General features: G+C 45.0%; 1 protein-coding gene across 1 annotated transcript in view; it reads right to left on the reverse strand.

Annotated features, from left to right (window-relative positions):
* The window catches only part of LOC123513340, a 92,108-nt gene that overhangs the window by 46,702 nt on the left and 32,906 nt on the right, over positions 1-12,500 (reverse strand). Inside the window, exon 2 of the transcript XR_006677318.1 lies at positions 801-2,186. The gene's annotated coding sequence lies outside the window, so the exon portion shown is untranslated. The remainder of the gene's footprint in view (positions 1-800; positions 2,187-12,500) is intronic.

Raw genomic sequence — 12,500 nt, forward strand, 5'->3', positions numbered from 1 at the left:
TAAGGAGGAGGAGGAGGAGGAGGAGGAGGAGGAGGTGTCGCTGTACTCTAAGTGAAAAAAAAATACGAAGAAAAGTTCCAAGCAAATAAAAGAGAGTAGATTAATTTGCTTCTGCTAGCGAATGAAAAATGACAATTTGTACAACGTGTAAAATCATCTACAAAAACATTCATGTAACATTATCATGAACGATATGTTGAATTGTTTCCCGCTGAAAGAAAAATTTCGAATTAAATTCCCCTTCTCGTGTAATTACAATGTATACTTAGTGATAAAGAGACAAGCATAGCTGTTCGGTGTGTCATCTACACTAATTTCAAGACGGTAATCAAATTAAGACACTACTGATATAGTTATGAGGCTCATTACTCACCGGGTATTATTAAGTTGTTATACCTGGGAATGTCATAACTGTGTGTGTGTGTGTGTGTGTGTGTGTGTGTGTGTGTGTGTGTGTGTGTGTGTGTGTGTGTGTGTGTGTGTGTGTGTAATTCACCACGGTCGTCTGCTGGTAACCCAGCCAGCCTTTCCCATTACGGAGCGAGCTCAAAGCTTATAGACCGATCTTCGGGTAGGACTGAGACTACAACACACTCCACACACCGGGAAAGTGAGGCCACAAACCCTCGAGTTACAACCCGTACTTATTTACTGTTGGTTGAATAGGGGCTACACATTAAGAGGCTTGCCCATTTGCCTCGCCGCTTTCCGAGTGTGTGTGTGTGTGTGTGTGTGTGTGTGTGTGTGTGTGTGTGTGTGTGTGTGTGTGTGTGTGTGTGTGTGTCTGGAAGGAGCTTTACCTTGAGGAACCTGCAGGTGAGAGGCGGCCCCAGGACTGCTGTACACGACGTCCGCTGAGGAAGATGAGGTGGGGAGTGCTGAGTGCTGCAGCCTCACCAGGTCGCTTAGCATCGCCCACGACGCTTGAGACTTCCTGCCGCTCTTCTCGGGCGTCACCACTACCTCCGGAGTCATTCTGATGCCCGAGGCGGTGGTCGGCGGGGACGCTATTGGGTTGTCGTATCCGCGAGGCGTCTCCTGCGTGTCCACCACTCGCTGCGTAGTGTCTTGTGGTCCCTCGGGAACTTGTTCAGCCTGTTGGTGGTTCACGGGTTCCTCCACCTCCTCTCTCTCTGGGTCGGTCTGGCGCGCCGCCCCCTGGCCGCCACACAGATCGCCGCTACAAATTTGCGTCACCATGCGACCTAAGAAGGCTCGGGCAACTCCGAAGAAGCTGCATCCTAACCTTGGTACCTCACGTGGGAGCGTGTTTGTCTGGGCCACTGCTTGGCGTGAGGTAAAGGGCCCTTGGCTCAACTGATTTTGTAGGTCAACAACAGACAACTGCTGAATGGCGGAGGTGGTGTCAGGCTGTTGGCGGGATCTGACGGAGCTGGTGTTGAGGCTCAGCTCAGGATTGTGGTTGAGGCAGATGTCAGTAATGATGACGTCATTTGGACCTGGTGGCCCAGTACCAGTCTCGCCCCGCACCGTCCACACTCGGTCAGGCTTCTCGACGTCCGGGGACCTCCCCAGCCGGGTGAAGCGCGACGGCAGCTGCTGCAGGTGAAGGGAGCGGGGCGAGGGTTTGGTCAGGTGGCCGGAAGGGTTCGCGCCGCCCCCAGACCCAGGCAGACTCCGGGCTGATGCCGGAGCCTGCATGCTGGCCGGGGGGAGGCGTGCCCCTGGAGCGCTACTGGGGTGGCAGACATCCCCCTTGGGGCCGCCACGAGCAGCATACATGGGATCACCATCCGTCAGGGCCCCGGCCACTCCCCCCGACCTCGGCCCCCCTGCCCCCTTGCCTTGGGAACCCCGTCCCGCACTGCATGACCCGGCCCCGCCCAGCTGGCGGTATTGCAAGGTCCCGGCCGATTCACCCCATCATGCCGACCCACCGCCGACAGCCGGCCAGCGTCTCGCTCTTCCACAGGTCACGACACTCACGAGCTTTGTCCCTCGAGTGCCCTGGTCATCGGTCTCCGGGACGAGATCTTCTGAGGGAAAGATTACTACTCGGCGGAGCTTCGGCAGGTGAGGCTCCACCGCCCGCCACCACTTTGTTCCGCTCTACACACCGATGCCATCTCGCCTGAAACGACCCACCTCAACCACAGCCGACAACACTGCACTCTAGCCGCCCTCGCCGCGGCCCAGATACATCCAGGTGAGATCCGGTTCCTTACCTGGAAAGATACAAATCAACATTAACTGAATGCTGTCAACCATGAAGCGCTGCCAACACGTGGCCTCATTGTGGCCACGTGTCGCTAAATACTTTCAGGGACAAACATTTACACCGAGAGCCTTGACACTCGGGCGCCTCTCCTTTGTCACGCCTGATTACAAATGTGTTTGTGGCAATAAATTATATGTTACTCCCAGGCAACACAAACGATCTGCACGCATCACTTTGGTAGCTGGGCCACACCCGCTGGAGCACAAACGTGAATCGGCATACCTGTAATTCTTACACTCATTATTCGTTGCCATTGAGATCACATACTGTACATAGGGACAGTGCATCGGGTAACTTACATTGTTTATTTCTATATTAAACATTTGATGTTAAAATCAAAACTTATCTTTTCGCAACCTTTGCTCACTTCTTACAAAAGAGCCAACACAAAAAAATGTCCCTCGCACAGCCCTGATGGCACGGCATAGAATAAATGAAGATACAGACGTCACAACACAGCCCGTGACTCGTTCAGTCTTTCCCTTCTACCAATTACTATCAAGACCTTATCATGGTGACACTCATAACTACATTCTTAAGCCGAGAAACGACACCGAGAGCCACCAGTGTGCAGGAATGTAACGTGTGAAGTGGTGCCTCAGAGCACACATTAAGGCAAGGCGGCCGGCGAGGGTAGGGAAGCTATAATGACACGGTATGGGTTAACGTGACTATAAAAACAAAAGTACAGCATTTTCCCAAGTGGAAGTCCATGAAACGACACAACCGCGGTCCCGCCCTTCCCTCCCTGCATGCCTGGCGCTCCTCATCGGGAAGCATTACACCTGAATGCAAAATTGCGGCACCGCAGGTATGGGCATGACGTCACGGATCCATACCTGGGTGGACGAAACGCCGCGTAATGAGCCAACACGTGGCGGGGAGTCATGTGACCACCGCACCTGCCATCCATCACCTGGTGGGGTAATGACCGCCCTGGATACCCCGCAACTCTCCTGGCGCATGGCTCCCACAGGAGGAGGAGGAGGAGGAGGAGGAGAGATATCAAATGCAGTAAAGAAAAGTGATGATAATGATGATGATAATGATGATGATAATGATGATGATGATAATAATAATAATAATAATAATAATAATAATAATAATAATAATAATAATAATAACAATGACAATAAAGATAAAAATAATAAAAAAATAGATAAAAAAACAACAAGAGGAAGCAGGAGGAAGAGGAAAGAAGGAAGAATACACAGGAATGTAGAAAAAAAAAAATACGAGGAAAGCTTTTTGTCTATAGTACGTAGAGGTATTTGCTGAACATGACTGAAGGGAGAAGAGGAGGGGCCAATAACACTAAAAACTAAAAAGATATAAAATAATAAAAATAAATAAAAAATGAATAAATAAATGAATAAAAACTCACAATGCGGAGAAAAAAATCATCATCGTTTCACTCACAAAATTCCTCTTACATTCTCTCCAGTAAAAAAAAAAGAAAAGAAAAGAAAAGAAAAGAAAAGAAAAAAGTAAGGACAGACAAGCAGCACATTTATTGGCCCTTAAAGGAGGATGTTTGTGATTGACGACACTATCTCATCTACACCAAGGACTAAGTTAAGCCTTCAAGAATCTGAACAGACGTACCCTAGTGTTTTTTTTTTTTCATCTTCTTTTCCCACCACCACTCACGGTCGAAGGAGAAACAGAAAAAAAAACACACACACACACACACACACACACACACGAACCTGAAAGTGCCTCCTAGTGACCTGTTCTCCATTTATCCTTCCTTTCAACCCCTTCAGTACTGGGACACATTTTTACCATGAATTTTGGGTATGATTAAATATTACTTACATTTAGAAGAGTCTATGGAGGTCAGAAGATTAATGGCCACAGTCTTTACTATTTTAATGCCCACATAAGTTCCTGAAGTTGCATAAAATCACCAAATAGTAAGCAGAATAAAAATGAATATGCGTCATGGTACTGAAGGGTTGATTATAATGACGATAATAATAATGATTTACATGGAACACCACAGCCACACTCTCCTCCTGTGCACCCTGCCTGCCACGGGGGAGGTTGAGGGACAGGTGGGTAGGGTGGGAGGGGCAGGGGAAGAGAGTGTTTGGGAGGGCAGTGGGAGAGGAGAGAAAAGGTGAGGGACGAGGGGAAAGGGTCAGTGGTAGGAGCAGTAGAAGGAGAGAAGAGGTGAGGAGAGGAGAGGAGAGGGAGGAGGAGGAGGAGGAGGAGGAGGAGGAGGAGGAGGAGAGAGAGAGAGAGAGAGAGAGAGAGAGAGAGAGAGAGAGAGAGAGAGAGAGAGAGAGAGAGAGAGAGAGAGAGAGAGAGAGAGAGAGAGAGAGAGAGAGAGAGAGGGTGGAGCGGGGCAAGATGTCACGATATATTGCAATAAGCTAAAAAACGTACAATTTTCGTCACCACTGCCATTATTATTAATACCATTATTATTATTATTATTATTATTATTATTATTATTATTATCATCATCACCGTTATCATTATCAATATTGTCATCAACGTTAGCATTATTTCAACTATTGCCACCATGCCCATCACAGCCATCATTATCACCATCATCGCACAAACAAAGCTGCAAATAAATCATCTCATTACTTTACTGAGGAAGTGCACGACAGACAACAAACAACTAACAACAAACGACAAAACCAACACTCAGGAAAAAAAGCACAGTTATACCGGCACTCCACAAACAACACAAACCCAACACTAAACACACTTTTATGTAAGTTTTATGTGTTTCATTTACTAAGGCGTGAACTTGGGAGACACTGCGGCTATAAACTGTGTGTGTGTGTGTGTGTGACTACTACCTTATATACTGTCCCGCGAGGTAAATAGATGGAACAGTGGCTAATTAAGAAATCAAAGACAAAGGAAAGTTAGAACAGAAGGCCATTAACAAGAAAAGAAAGCACCGTGCAAAAGAAGACAATGAAGACTCGGGGAAAACACCTGGACAGCGGCGGCAGTGTTTACGAATACCAGAGTGGCGGTGCGTGCGGTGACGTCACTATTTGTTGACATCTTAAACAACGTCTTTCGTGATCCTTGGCGTATAAATATTTGCTGTTTGTCTACCGCAGGAACTCTCTCTCTCTCTCTCTCTCTCTCTCTCTCTCTCTCTCTCTGTGTGTGTGTGTGTGTGTGTGTGTGTGTGTGTGTGTGTGTGTGTGTGTGTGTGTGTGTGTGTGTGTGTGTGTGTGTGTGTGTGTGTGTGTGTGTTGGCAGGGTCGCTGGCCGCACTGGGATTTACATATTGGTCAAGTGTTTGAAACAAGAGTGTCAACTATTATGCAAGTAGATTCTGGCTCCTCGGAGTGTTGAGTTACTGCCACTTATTAAAGAGAGGGAGGAGGAGGAGGAGGAGGAGGAGGAGGAGGAGGAGGAGGAGGAGGAGGAGGAGGAGGAGGAGGAGGACGGGTAGAACATTATTCGTGGTGACAGACAGGATGAAGTTACAAAGTGGGTGTTCCCTGACCTCGCATGAGTTTTCTTTTTATCTCATTTTAATTTCCTAGCGCAAACATACGATAGTCGAGAGTCTAGCACGAAACTTGAGATTGCCTGACACAACTATAACCACCTCCACCACCGCCACCACCACCACCACCACTACCACCATCACTAACAGTGCCCTGACGGTGATTTGCACGACATACTAAGCTTGTTACTTGCTCTAGCCTGCACTAGGTTTTAGCAATCGACTTATGTGTCAAGTTATATGAACATAGGATTCAGGAGGTAATAATGACTCAATAAATGAATTAATGTAATAATATGAGTTTAACACAAGATCATTTTCTTTTACATCATGTATGCAAAGCACAAAGCAGTACATTAAGCTATTCGCTGCAACATAATATCAATTTTAAGGGCGTTACCGCAAATCTCTCTGTGTAGGATGATATGATATCTGTAGATGTAACACAGTGCCCATCAGGGCCCCCTGACCCTTGAACTCTACACACCACGTGGTGCTGGAGGATCCCCGGCACGCGCTGACTAATTGTGCAGGGCTTCGTGTCGCTTTTGATAATATATTTACGAGTAGAGTCGCCGGCGTGTATGTGAAGGAAGTGAGAGGCGATGGGCGTCTATGGGCCGGGAGGAAGATGTCTCAGTCACACAGTAAAGCTGCAGCAGCTTGAGGTTTGCGTCTGGCCAAGTTCAACAGTATTAAATCAACAGATTCTTGGCAAACGAACATATCTCACCCGTTCTTGTCACCTGTCATCCGCCTCGCCATCCTGTTACACAACCCGGGAATAATAAGTGAGTTCTGGGTTCGAGGAGAATCACATTTACATGACATAAGCGCCTGACATGGAGGTGAGAACGCGGCACGGTGCGAGTGATGAAGCAAAACCCGAGACAACTGTGATCAAAATGGACTCGGGCAGCAGGTGCTCCGGGTACCCAGCTGGTGTCTCCGGTGTGACGCCTCGAGCCTGGTGACGCCCCACAGCTGCTGCCAGTACGAGGGGAAGGTTGACGGCACATGAGTTTTTATTATTAAAATGAAAAGCGTGTAGGCGAGTGAAGGCGTGTAGGCTGATAGAAGAGCGTGGTGCCTTTCTTGGCTGAGTGTAGGAGTGTGCCTCTCGTGAATAAGACAAAGCAGATATTGTTCAATACCGCGCGCCATTCACCAACACAATAACTCACCATAACACACACATAAACACACACACACACACACACACACACACACACACACACACACACACACACACACACACACACACACACACACACACACACACACACACACACACACACACACACACACACACACACACACACACACAAAGGCATAGAAAACAACTTAACAAAGCTGACAAGTATACAAAACTTTATTCACGTTTTCACACATAAGTTTCACAGTTTCATACATTAAAAAAAAAGAAAGAAGAAAAACAAAACCGCTGCTCCACCTTAAACCCTTCAATACCGGGACACATTTCTACCTTCAGATTTGTGTACAATTAGACCATTTTATTGACATTAGGAAGGGTCTATGAAGGTCAGAAAATCAATGGCCACAATCTCCGCTATTTTGATCCCCATATAAGTTTTTGAAGGTGTATAAAATCACCAAACACTCGTAGTAAGTAAAATGGAAACGCGTCATGGTATTGAAAGGATTGATATCAATAGGAAACACGGAGTTATAACCTACAAGTGAACCTAATCCAGTAAAATACCACGAAGACCTGACACAGAATGAGGCCCCTTCCCCAACACCGCCACAGCACCCCTAGCCACACACGCTACGCTTCTCTGACCTCCTTGACCTCTCTGCCCCACAACACGTCAACACTGGCTATCACAATGTAAAGCTGGGAATCTGTTTAGTCACTGATAGAGACTACCGCAGTGAGAGGCGGAGACCAGGACGGAAGGAGGGCGTGAAATTGTGACAAGGAGGACGAGGTTGAGGGATGAGGAGGATAAACTGCATGTGAGTGGCCCGGAGCATACTGTGTAGATTAGTTTGGCGAATTGTGATGACCAGGAAACTAGTGAGAGAAGTGAGGGAAAGAATGAAAAGAGGAAAAACTAGAAGATGGAGAAGAGGAAGAAGAAGAAGAAGAAGAAGGAAATAGGAATAAGAAGAAGAAAAATAGAAACAAGAAGAAGCAAAATGGTGATAATGATGATGAAGAGGAGGAAGAGAGTAAAAAAGAACAAAAAATAAATAAATAAATAACAAGAAAATCACCACCACCATCACCACCACCACCACCACACAACACTCACCCAAAACAACAAACAAAGCACAAACCCACATGATACCAGACACCCTCTTTGGAAAACCTCAAGAGTCCCCACACCAGCTTAGAAATTCCTATAAAGTGACAAATACCAGACGCCGTGGGGACTGACAGCGGCTAGTGACGGGTGGGACGGGGAAGGCGAGGGGGGAATGTCCGGCGGAGAAGCATGACGAGCCCCGGGGAGACGCTGCCAAATAGATGCTGATAATAAACACGGCAGGGATGTATGGGCCCGCGTCGCCACTCACGCTAAAAGGATCCAGTGAGAGCCTTCTTCTTCTCCTCCTCCTCCTCCTCCTCCTCCTCCTCCTCCTCCCTTCACACTTCGTTACACTTCTTGCCTTTCTTCGTGTCTTCGTTCTTGTCAATTTCTCGTCCTACGTGCCTTGTTTTTATTCCCCTATGTTGTTAATCTTCTTTACTATTATTTTTTTGTTTTTTTTTCTTTCGTATCTTTTTAATTGTTTTTATTCGTTATTTTTTGTCTATTTTCTCTTCGGTTTCTCTTTTACTTTCTCTCTTATTCCTTATTTTTGGTCTTCTATTTTCTCTTCCGTTTCTCTTTTACTTTATTTGTTATTCCTTATTTTTTTTTGTCTGTTTCCACTCTCATTTCCACTTTCCTTTCTCTGTTCTTTGTTATCTTCTGTTTTGATCTATTTTCTTTTCCTCTTCTATTTTTCGGTCTCTCAGTATTCGTTATTTCTTCTTTATCCTTGAGTTTCCATTATTTTTCTCTCTCTCTTCTCTTTCATTCTCTTTAGTTATCCAAGTTTTCGTGCTTCCCTTAATTGTTTTTTCTCTTCGCTTCCTTGTCTTTATTTCTTTTTGTTTTGTTTTGTTTTTTCTTTAATTTTCTTTGTCTTCGTTCTTCATCATCCTTACCAGTGTTCATTTTCGTTTCTTCTTACTTATTGTATTTATCCAATTTTGTTCTATCTTCTTCGTCTTCATCCGTTTTCATTTTTTTTTCTATTCTCTTCCTTTTTTTCAATCTTATTTTTTCCTTCCACATTCATATATTTTTTTTCCTTTACTCCTTCTCCAGCTTTTTTTTTTTTCTTTTACACGCTTTCGTCCTTCCTTCTTCCCTTACACGTCATTATCTTCACTTTTCTCTCCCCTTCCACTTGCTTCGTTTCCCTCTCTTCATTCTTCTTCCTTCCTTCCTTCCTTCCTTCCTTCTTCAATATGTGATTAACGTATTTTGGTTCTTTCCTTCTTCACTTCTTTCTTTGCTCTTTATCTTCGTTCTTGCCTTAGTTATCTCCTTATTTTTCTTCCGTCCTAACATTCTTCTCCTTTTTCTGTTGTCTCCTCTATTTATATTCCTTTGCTTTTTACTTTATGCTTCTGTCCTTCCTTTCTTTCTTTCTCTAATTATCTTTACTCCAAATTTACATGTTTCTTCTGTGCTTTTCTTCGCATTTCTTCATTGCCTTGCTGTCTGTCTGTCTTTTAGCATTCTCAGCCTGTCTGTCCTCTTGTCTGTCTCTCTGTCTCTTTCCTTACACATGACACCTGACCTTCACTCGTCCAGGTGAGACAAGAGATACAGGAGACCTTACCTTCCCACGCCAATTAAACCATAACTCACAGGTGTACGAGACTCTAACAATTATACCACCGCGCTGCCACTACGCCTCTACACCTCCTCCAGACATGCCCGCGCCTCCACCTCTTCCTATGTGTCCCATGCCAAGCGTCACGAAGACAAAGATGAAAAATGATGATGAAAAAAGAAGAAAAGGCCTTGGTCATTAAAACTGTGCAGGAAATATAAGGAAAGAAAAAAGAAAAGGAAACAAAAGGTGTGATGAAACTGCAGTCTTCAAGTAAGGTAATTAAAATAGAAAAAAAAAAATGACTAGGGATTTAATGCAAGGTAAATAATATGGCAAAAAAAAAAAAAAGGAGAATGAAAATGAAGTACTAAAAAATCAAAAGAGAAAAAACTGCAAATTGTTCAAGTACTAAAAATGAAAAGGAAAGAAAAACGCTTCATATTTTTCTTTATACCACGTGGATTTTTTCACGGGGATTTATGGGCTAAAGGGGTACTTTTTTGGGGTACCTCCTATCTCAAAGCCCACCCGATAGGAAACCATTGCCCCGAGTAGGAAGCCCAACCTACATTCGGACCGAGAACAGGATTCGACTCCGTGCGTTTGGAGACCCCTCGGACCCCAAAGCACGCATGGTTCACTGTACCACGGCGGCCCCTTTAAAACCGAATAGCAAATATGGCGAAAAAAAAGGGAATAAAAAGTGAATGTTTGGGTTTTAACCTCTTGAATACCATGACGCGCTTCTATATTCATTCTGGTTACTATTTGGTGATTTTATGCAGCTTCAGAAACTCATATGAGGGATTAAAATAGTGAAGACTGTGGTTATTAATCTTCTGATCTCAATAGACCCTTCTTAATGTAAATAAAATGGACTAATCGTACACAAATCTCAATACTGAAAGGGTTAAAGAGAGGGGAGCAAGGGGAGATTGTGTCCTGTGTCCTCCTACCTTCGTGTGTGCCGTTGTGGAGAGGGTACAAGTGTGATCCTCAAGGTAAACAGAAGATAATGACCGGTAGTTCTCTTTGGTTCTGCTGTGGCTTGTTGTGGCACGTGAGCACCATTTGAAACTCTCTCTCTCTCTCTCTCTCTCTCTCTCTCTCTCTCTCTCTCTCTCTCTCTCTCTCTCTCTCTCTCTCTCTCTTGTTCACTAAATACTATCCTTAACCTGTAACCTTGTATAGCTCCTTCCTACGTGACCTTGTATACTCTTCATCACCTCAACGCATGTCCTTCACCTTCATCCTTTTCTCCACCTGTCCTTGTCTCCCTTCCAGTGCTTGAGTCTCTATCTACCTGTCCATTCAATCATATTCAACAGTACTTTACCCTATCGGCAAATCTTTCCTTCCTTACTAGCTGTCCAGTCAATCACATTCATCAGTACTTTACCCTATCGTCAAATCTTCCCTTCCTTACATGTCCTTCACCTTCATTCCTTTACCTGTATCTGTACCTGGGCCACTATTTACCTGTCTCCTCCATCACCTGTTACCCTTCTTTACCTTATCGTCTTATCGCTACGCAAGAACTGAAGACCCTCGCTAGTATGGCCTTGAAGGAGTCAGTGAGGTAGTCAAGCATTACCAATTGATTCCTTCGTCAGGCAAGGTCATTCCCGCGCCATGAAGAATTTACCTCATCCAAGAAACACGCATTTTCATAACCAAGGTCGTGTGATTCTCAGTTCCTGTTTTGCTTTGTTTTTCTCGCCCTCTTTGTTTTTTTTTTTTCTCTCTCTTTCTTTCTTTCCGTAACGACAAGAAGGGAAGAGCGTTAGTAAGGCATGAGAGAGAGAGAGAGAGAGAGAGAGAGAGAGAGAGAGAGAGAGAGAGAGAGAGAGAGAGAGAGAGAGAGAGAGAGAGAGAGAGAGAGAGAGAGAGAGAGAGAGAGAGAGATTATTTAATATTCTCGTTATACAGTGCGGAACGTCACGATATCGACGAACCATTCCTTTTGACGACGCAGACACGACCGTCAAACATTGCACGAAACGCACGGAAAACACACACACACACACACACACACACACACACACACACACACACACGCACGCACATTAATCGTAAGGTACAAAGCAAAACACGTAATGGTTCTCAAGACGTTGAAATAAAGACAACAAATAAAGACAAGAATAAGGATTAAGATATCTGTGACACATAACCAGTTAAGAAACAAACGTGTGTGTGTGTGTGTGTGTGTGTGTGTGTGTGTGTGTGTGTGTGTGTGTGTGTGTGTGTGTGTGTGTGTGTGTGTGTGTGTGTGTGTGTGTGTGTGTGTGTGTGTGTGTTAAGAGCATCACCTAGTCCTTCTCTTCCTCACACACCTACCCCACCTCCCCACTTGCCCACACCTGTGTCGCAGCTCGCGTAAGCACCTCACACCCTCGTTACATTGAGACGTGACTAACAACCTCGCGTGTCCCCTGAAATAAAGGAGCAACGTCTCCCAGGGATAGAAAGACGAGGGTGTAAGAGAGTGAGTGTAAGAGAAACTCATTGCTTCCCTCCGCCACGCAGCTGAGAAAGGCTCACATTCTGAAGCGCCTTGCTCTCTCATCACGACAATTTTCGAAGGTCGCATACGATTAGCCAGGTTCTCATGAGTGTTTATCCCGTTATGAGTATAAAAATCTTCTTAATCTGTTGCTAAACCTATGAAAATATAAAGAAATTAAATAAAGAGCAGTGTAATTTCAACTTAAGAGGAATGGACAGGTGTTTCAGAATATGGTCTAAAGTGTGACAGGTAAAATCTCGTTACACCTGTTCCTCCTGATTCATTCTTACCTGGGAAGCATATTTGTACACCTGCTGCATATGTTTTCCTTAGCTGCATCTCCCTGCCAAGTCCTCGCAGGCAATTATATGCTTCGTATATCGTGAAAGGGAAAGGAATAGTGGTCT

Source organism: Portunus trituberculatus, chromosome 35, assembly GCF_017591435.1.
Source record: "Portunus trituberculatus isolate SZX2019 chromosome 35, ASM1759143v1, whole genome shotgun sequence".
Lineage (NCBI taxonomy): Eukaryota > Metazoa > Arthropoda > Malacostraca > Decapoda > Portunidae > Portunus > Portunus trituberculatus.